This window comes from Harpia harpyja, chromosome 6 (genome assembly GCF_026419915.1).
Source record: "Harpia harpyja isolate bHarHar1 chromosome 6, bHarHar1 primary haplotype, whole genome shotgun sequence".
Taxonomy (NCBI): domain Eukaryota; kingdom Metazoa; phylum Chordata; class Aves; order Accipitriformes; family Accipitridae; genus Harpia; species Harpia harpyja.
The window spans coordinates 46039541-46048606 of NC_068945.1; the positions used below are offsets into that span (position 1 = coordinate 46039541).

The following is a 9066-nucleotide window of genomic DNA, read 5'->3' on the forward strand; positions in this document are numbered from 1 at the left end:
TTAGCTGTTTTTCCAAAGTGTTTGCTCCCAGGTACAACTTGTGTGTGTGCCAGTACTGCATGTTTTAATGCTTGGCAAAGTTTGAGGGACTTTAAGTAGGCTGTTATAAAGAAAGAGTAGATTTTGATGGATGAACAAACCAGGAAATCGAGCAGCATATCCCCTTGGTTGAGACATGTTGCAATGTCATAACTTTAATTATGTTTCCTACGGAGGTTTGACAGATCACTTCTTGACCAGACTTAACAATGCTCCCAGTCATGCTGTGATGCACTTGGCAGTATGTTTCTGCATGTCTAGAGAAAAACACATCTGATCAAATATTCTTTAAATTACTCTATTAAAAGTGGATTGCACTTACTCCCTTTGCTATTCTACCATCCCTTCCATCTTGGGGAAAAAAAAGACAAAAAAGAGTCCAAACCCCCAAAATTCAGAAAAGATTTCAGTTGGTGGATGTCAGGATTACGTAGTGCATAGTCAGAGTTTAGCTAAACATGTAATTTAAGAGATATGCTGTTTATCACACACATAGACGCACTCGCATAAGCCAAAGGCCAGCTCAAGCATCCTTCTGCCCTGCTCCCTACGCTGGCTCTCCCTGTTCTTCAGAAATTCTCCTTATTTGCTGGATGTCATTGTCATATATAACTTACTAAAACCTCAGTCAGGGATGTAAATTTCACTTCCAAAGGCAGCTATATCAGTCCTTTGTGGTTCTGTCCTTCCTCGCAACAGATTTACAGGAGCAAATAGAAGGAGTGAAAATTACTGGTCTGGGACATGTAGAGGTTTGAACAGAAGGCTTAATTACTGCTTCTTCTCTCACTAGGGCTACTATTCATCTGGCTTTCCAAGACATGTCCTCTGGTTTTTTTGCCAGAAATTTTGACCAGGATGAAAAAGAAGAATTTGGTCACTTGTGAAAAATTTCTAGGTATCTGGCATCTGGGCCAGGCCCCTGACAGGAGGATGCCCCGGGTGACTGGTGACTCCAGGCATGGCCTGAGCACAGAGCACCCAGTGAACCCGACACAGCTGTCCACAGTCAAGTCTCCACCGACCAAAACATCCTGGACACACCAGGCTAAATGCATGCATGCTGCATAACCTATAAACTGATATTTCTGTGTGGGAATTCCTAAACAGAAATATAGGCTTAATAATAGTATGTCTTAAATAGTGGTAATTTTAATGAATACAGTGACCACAACACAAGAATCTGGGTAGTCACATATCTGATACAGTATACTGCAACCAGCAAAGGAAACATGATCAAATAGAGCTTTAGACAGGAGATTTTAAACCCTTTCTGTGGCTAGAGCCAAATTCCATTAGTAATTTTAGTTCGTGGGCCAAGGTTTATATTTAGGACTTTATACATGCCTCAGGCAATAGTTACATTGCCTGCGGCATCAAAGCATTCAGCTCTAGGACAGAGCTTTGCCCCAAGTGTTTAAAATATCATGAACTAGTCCTTAGAATATCATTAGGTAAGCTAAAAAGACATAATATTCCTGTGTTTGTCTTTTAAACAACACATGTGGGCTCTTTTTGTTGTTTGGTAGCCTGTTACAGAAGGTGGTCTAGTGCTGTTTTAAAGCTTTTCTGTCCTTCAACATTGAAGTTGTTTATTTATTGAAGACTTTTTCCCCCCACTGGATGCTAAAGGAAATACAACATTATGAGAAAGCATCTTTAATGCTTTCAAGTCATCTGTGAACTCAATGGGGGCAGGAGGGGCAAGACTTTGGTTTAAATGGAATATAAGGTGAGATAGACATGGAAAGGGAGCTGTTTACCCCATGTTATGCTTATGGCACAGTTAGGAATTGAACACAAGTCTTTCGACTCCCATGTTTTGCAGCCAGACCATTGAATACTACTTTTATGGAGTTGAGTATATGCTGGTGGGAGCAGGAAACGTAACTGGTCCAGGACTGGTGGTTGTGTGAAAAGAGGCAAAGGCAGCAGCCCGAGATGGAAGAAGAAAATGGTAGTCCCTTTTTCCCTGCTTGGACTTTGACTGAACCCTTGCAACACTGGGGTTTAATTTTCTCTGCTATTTGGGTGTGCCTTATGGGGTGTTCTACCGCAACCCAATTCCATGGCATGTCCACCCCATGGACGACGTTGGCTAGAAGTAATTAAATGCCCTGGCATTGAATCAGGCATGCTCTGGGGTAGGGACTCCTATTGGTTTGGGGACAATGTTTGAAAGCAGAGGTATCATTTGGTCTCTGTTTCTCATAAAATCTGACACAAGCAGCTGCACCAGACTGATGAGCTCTCCAAGGAGCCAGACATTCAACAGCGGTTACATCAGCCTTTGCAGCACCAGCGAGACGGACTTTGTAGCTGTAAGTGTTTTCGTAGCTCGGTGAAGGACCAAACCATAGCCATGAGTTCTGTATATGACCAGCTATTCCCTGTAGGGACTTTAAAGTTGTGTGCCTTCCATAAAACTTCCATGCACTGGCTAACATCTAATCTTGGGAGCTGGCACGGCAGATCCTTGTTCTGGGTATCAAGGGGAGTCAATTTTAGTGTTTCACAGCAGTTACTGTTCTGGCTCGGGCTCTTTGTGCCTGCGCTGCCCTTTCTCAGACTGTTGCTGATAGCACAGGAGTCATGCATGGAAAAACACAGTCACAAAGCCACGGGCTCTTTTGTGTCTACCCTGGGGTAGGGCAAAGGGATTTTTTCTGACCCTTCCTTGGGGCAGAAAAAAGCTTCTACAAGCTTGCTTCTATATCTCTTGCTTTTCCATCACTCCCTTTAGTATGCACCTAATCAACACTCTTTTGCCCTCACCTCTGTGTCTTCTGTGTAACCAGCTTTGCCTCCCTGGTGTACTCTGCCACAGCTCTGGTCTACCTGCTAAATCAGTCCTTTTAAAGCCTTCCCCCTACTTTTTCTTTCATGTGAGCCTTAGGACTGATAGACCTCTGCTCAGAAAAATGGTATCAAGAAAAGTAATTCCAACCAAAGTGATTTTCAGCCTTAATGGCCCTATTCAGCCTTCTTGTTTTCTTGACCTTTCTACTGGAAGTTGTTTGTTTAGGCTGCAGTAACTAAAAATGGCACCTTGCCCCCCAAGGTGCCTATCCTTCAGAGTCCTCTTCTGCACCCTACAGATAATGACCTTCATTCAAAAATACACTGTCTGTCTCCAAATGCATGGAGCAGTCTTCAGAGAAATCCATCCCGATTCTTTACCAGGACAAATGCTGGATAAATCAGAAAGAAGTACATGGGTAAGTGCACCAAATTACTGTATAAATATTTAAAGGTATATATTGCAATGGGAAGCATTTTCTCTCTGAAATGCTCCTGTAAGTGTCACTCATACCAGCAAAAGAGGTACTTAGATCAGGAGAAATACTCTCTGAGGAACCTGTGTTTTGCGGTTCTCCTGAAAAGCTGTTAAAAATGTATTAGTAAATTGTTAGTAGTCATAAGACTCATATAACAGTCTAGCTCTGGTGACACGTACAAGGTATTTGCATTTATTTCCAAAATTTACAATTTCAGTAGAAATCTCTACATTTGATCAGGCAAAACCATTGCCCTTTGTCTGCATATTCTGTGCATGGTAGATATAGTGCCCAGAACTCCCATTATCATTAATATGGACTATTTAAAAAATAGACATAAATAAAGACAATAAATTTGCTTAGTTAGTACTGCTGCTTGTATTTAATTCCCTATGAATTACATCACTTGTTTATATTGCTGGGATCTCTTTTTTAAAATAAGCTTAATAAACACACACTGTTAAAAAAAAGTGACAAAACCCAAGGAAATGCTAAATATAGAAGTACCTATGTTGCTCTCTGTGTATAAAGAAATAGAGCAGTTTTTTTATCTGAATGACAAACTGTAGGTTTGGCTAAGCTACATGGGAGAACTGTCTGGGACTAAGGCATTAACAAAAGATTAAATCCATGCACTTTTAATATAAATCACTTATAATTTAATAACTACCCAACCTTGACATACAAATATGTTATATTTGCAAATACCACCACAAATAATGTAATGCTTACAATGGCAGATGTTACCTATTTTATCATGCTTTTTTGGGAAAGAATAGGCTAACTGCAGACGCTTAAACAGCATCCCATTCAAACTGCACTTCCAAAACCCACATTTTTTTTGTGCATGCAGCAGTTCCTCTGCTACTTTCTTTGCAATACAGTGGCCTCTACTTCCTGTCCAAACCTGTTGAGCAATATCACCATGTAATTCCAAACAGCTGCTGTGGTCACCCTATGTCTGTACATCAGTAGCGAGTGAAATTATTTCTATATATAGTTTGTAAATCTGTTGGCAATGTTTGTAAAGCACACTGAGATTCTTCCTGAGGGATAAGAGCAGCTATATGAAAGCAAGAGCATTAAGATCATCATTGCGTACAAAGCAGTTTATCTTTCGGTGTGGCAGAAACTGGCACTGAGGAAATGGCCAGTCTGCAGAGACGTGGAGGAGCACTTGCTTTGAGCAAAACCCTGACAGGAATAATTTGTGCTGTCAAAGATAAGCAGGTTCATCTCGTGCTGTTATTACAGAACATGACATGGTACTGACACAAGATGATTAAAAAGTATTGGCTGTGTAGGAAGGAAAGAAAACTGGGAACCGGAATGATGTTTATTCAGTAAAATTTATTTGTCCCTCTCGCCTTCCCTATTTTAGTGTGATTCAGGTAGGCAAAAGGGGCAATAAACCCTGAGTCTGCTGCACCCTTGGCACTCAGCTGCATGCCTCTCTGTATAATCAAATAGACTTTCAGGATCCGTGGACGAAGGACACCGGGTGCCTGTGCAATGTGGGCGGTGAGTTTTCCTTCTTTTAATCAAAGGTTGAGGAATTTGGTAGTCCAGAAGCGTTCTTATTTGCACCCAGATGAATTATTTCCCCCAGTGCTTCCCTGCAGCCAGGTCAGCCTCTTGACTCCCCTTCCAAGATGCATCCTTAGCTCTTCCCATCAGCAGCACTGTCAGAGCCCATTCACTTCTTCACTCACCATAATTCTTCTGTCTTCTTGATAAGCAAGGCAACCCAAAGACCCCTGCCATCAAAATACATCAGATTAGTGGTTGCCCCATGGCTTGTTGGTACATAGTGTTGTATATAGACTTCTGGTTATGTCCCCAGCAGCTGTTGGGAACGTTTTTTTCGCAACTAATCTGAGCAATAAGGCAGCCCATATGCACATGTTTCTGAGTGAAAGTTGATCACTGTTTGTGATGGGTCTGAGTTGTTAAGCTACGATCTGGACCTGGAATCTGCCCTCCCGGTAGCCTGGGGTGTGCTGCAGGGGATCAGCAGGAAAAATCCATCTTTGAGTTAGGATGCTGAGTCCGATTCCCAAGCAAAAACTGGTTTTGGATCAGGGTCATCTCTAAACTTACCCCACTTTTTGTTTCCCCAGCATGGATGAAGGGAAAGATCTTTTTCTCCCGTGTGACTCCCTGTTTACGGCATCACCAGGAGAGATGGACTGGACAACAGAATCATCTGGCATAGAGAAAAGCAGCTGAAAAATTGTTCCTTCAAATGCCTTCAGCGCACGCTTTATCCCATTTGCTTTGCTGATACCACTGTTAAATGTAGGTGATGACACATCCTTTTCAGGAACAGCACGATGTCCACAATTTTCGCAAGTTACACTAGTCTCCCAGGGGAAAGAGCCACAGCTTGTCCCATCCGTCTGCCTCGCGGTCCTGTTTAGGTGCCAGGTTGCTGGCCCTTTGTCTCTCCGGGCCGGTTTGGACTCTGCATTCAACCTGGGCCTGTACAAGCAGCATACAGGAATTGAGAGACGCACATGTGTATATATATCTGTGTATCTCTCTCCCAACTGACCTAGGCGGGAGCGGGGAGGCAGGCAGCGAGGAGCACGGGGCAGGACAGGGGACGTGCGGGAAGGGGAGGGAAGCAGAGGTCAGCAAAGAGGCCGCCGAGGCGGCCGAGGACAGTGAGGGGCCGTGCAGGGAGGGCAGGCGAGGGGCGGCCGGCGGGGCCGGGGATGGAGGCGGCAGGGCAGCAGCAAGGAGGCGTGAAGGGGGAAGGTGGGAGACCTCGAGGGCTGGCGCCTGGGGGGCTGCGTGGGGGGCAGCAGGAGGGAAGGAGCTGGGTGGGGAACGAGGCGTGCAAAAGCGGCGGGGGGAGGCAGGAGCGAGCGCCGCAGGCAGAAGGGCAGCGGGAGAGATGGGGAAAGCCCAGACGTGCTGTGGTGCATTGTTTTTAATGCGCTCTATGGCAATTGGACCTGTTCCTGCAGCGTGGGACTGCAGCTCCGTACGAGCCAACGCATCTGTCTGACAGGCTGTCCTCAGGAGCCGTGACGGAAATAGCCACCGTCCTGGGGCCGGCTGTGTCCCGCGCCTGAGGACAAGGTTGCGCAGCCCTCTTTGCTTGCCTGTTGTTTTCCCTGCGCTCACCCAAGTGGAAGTAAAATTTAAACTGTGGGCTTTGCCCTGCTGGGGGTGAGTACCACCCCGCCGGTGTTGCTCGCGTCCTTTCAGCCTTTGGGCCTGCGTGCCCGAAGTGTGGAAATGTGAGAAGCAGAACAGTTTCCTAGGCTGCTGCTTGAAATAGTTAATTGCTTGGAAAGGGAAGGAAAAAAAGAAAAAAAATTTAGAAGTGGTTCTTCTTTTAAAACCAAGAAACAGATCACCCAGGCTAGAAAAGATTGAAAGTCTTGTCTGCAATCGAGCTGCCGCTGAGTGGGCTCCGTCCTGCTTGACTCTGGGAACCTGGGTGCCAAGTATCTGCAACAGCAGAGTGAATCCTGCTCCTGTTAAATGGGCGCTCCCAGTTCTTATCTTCTCTCAGCTTAGCCCAGGTCCTGAAGGGAACAGACCTTTTAATAATTCAATTGATTGAGTGGTGAGTTTTCATGACCTATACATGAAATGTTTTATTCCCTGCATACAGGATTTCAGCAGGGTGTTACAGAGGTGAGTTTGGGTTTTCTATTAGGAGGTGGCAAAGCACCTTGGAGGATTCATCCTAAACAGCCGTCAACACAGCCGGCATAAACCTGCCCTCACGTACTACATATGGCTCACACTCTGCTCTCCTGCCTTCTGTGATGGAAGGAAGTTCACTGTGCCACCTCACTAGCACAAGGTCTCTTCCTAAACTGTTTATAATGGTGTGATCAAGCACGTAGCCTGGGATGTATAACAGGATGCTCAGACTGCTATTTTTTTGCTTGTTTTTTTCAGAAATCCGAACATGTATAGTGCCTGAGAAATGGGACTGTGGAACAAGAACAAAAAGTTTCAGGCAGCGATGCTAATAACAGGAAAACACAATCACTCCTGTCTTTGCAGCAGAGTTCCTCTCAGAAGGTGGACAGGTCAATTTAATCATAATTAAATCTTTTGAGTGTTAACCTGTGGTCCGAACTGTCGAAGCGGCGGGCAGCTTCAGCAGTGGCTGGTGCCCACAGGAACTGAGCCCTGACCGGCTTAAGTGCTGCATAATGCCAAATACCCCCACAAAGGGAATCCTAAACTCCTAATTAGTGGGTACTTTCAATCTTAAAGTCTCTATACCTCTATTCTTCCTCCTCACAAAGGCGGTAACACCTTCACGTCTCCTGAAATGGCCGCTGGAGAAATAAGGCCATTGGTAGTCTTGATATGCTAAAGAACAGGGGCAAACCAAAATGCTGAAAAGCTATTTAATAAATATGTGCATGATCTCTCCTGTACACTGAACAAAAGTAAAGGTTCTGGGGACTCATGGGTCTAGGATCAAAGTATATGATTACAGAATTATGGAATTAAGGACCGTGTTTCAGTGCTCATCAACAGGCAAGGACAAATACTATCTCTGCATTTTCTGACCTGTGAGTACTTAGCTTTACAGTTTTAGCATCCTTTCTTTTGTGTGTAATTTGCCGTGTGCCACAGCCTTATTACTTTTATTAAAATTGTTCTAGAGAGTGTTCATGGGTCTTCACCCTTGGCCATCTCTGTATAAAGAATGAGTCCTAAATTACTATGAGTGACATGTACCGGATTAAGAAAGGACCCAAACCTCTCATAACCTCACCTAGCGGTGTCAATTTCCCCCCTGCTTCAGGGGAGACATTTACAATAAAATACCTTGTCCATCTTTAGTAACATCTTTAAATTCTCTTATCTCATGGCTGGAACGAACATCACCGATATTTTATATAGAGAAAAACATCACTGACATTTTATATATAGAAAAACATCACCACTGGCCCAGTGTTGTATCATGCCTCAGCAAAGAGTAGCATTGAAGGTAATATTCATGCTGCTGCCAAGGACTGGACTAAATCTTCCTTTGGAATATTATTTTACAAGTGAGTAATGCATGTTGTTTTTTGAAGTTCCTTTGAGTTTGGAAAATTTGAATTATACATAGAAAACTTTAAATAGACAATTCAGGTATCTGTGTGTTTTTACTTTGTACTGTGGACTCTCAGTCCAGGAAAATTCAGAGACTTACTTACAAATTTTGCTGTAACTGAGGAAAAAAGAAAAAGCAGAAAGCTCAGAATTTTCTGGGAAAGAGTATATTTGAATAGATTTCATTTTTAACAGCATGTTTTTGCTTTTAATATTGTACATATCAATGTTGTACATGTCAGCATTGTACTAATAAAATATAGCATATTTCTAAAAGCATTTCAGTTTCAATCAGCATTTTCCAACAGAAAACCTGTCCAGTGCGAATTTTCTAACCAACTCCATCTAAAAATGTTTGCAACAAAGTGTTGTCTGCAAAAATGCGCCCAAGAAAGATAATTTTATTGTGCTGCTTCTCTGGCTAACTCCAATGATAACAAAGTGAACCGTTGTCCTAGACATACTGAAGAAATAAAATTGCTTGGAGTTCTGTTATATACATTTAATTAATGTCAACATCAGCATTCACAATGCAAAGTTAAAAGAAAAGAGGTGCTTATTATTTTTCCCTGCTATTTCACATTTTACAGAATTTGGCCTAAGCATCATTTCTGCAAATGCAGCTGAAAAAGTGAACAGAACTTCTACTGACCCACTGACTTGTCTAGAC

General features: G+C 43.4%; 1 long non-coding RNA gene across 1 annotated transcript; it reads left to right on the forward strand.

Moving 5' to 3' along the window:
• Positions 1-1996: 1996 nt before the first annotated feature.
• LOC128143368 (uncharacterized) lies at positions 1997-5803 on the forward strand. Its single transcript, XR_008235737.1, has 4 exons — positions 1997-2360; positions 3138-3257; positions 4709-4838; positions 5438-5803. It is a non-coding gene; the product is annotated as an uncharacterized LOC128143368 (long non-coding RNA).
• The last annotated feature ends 3263 nt before the right edge of the window (positions 5804-9066 follow it).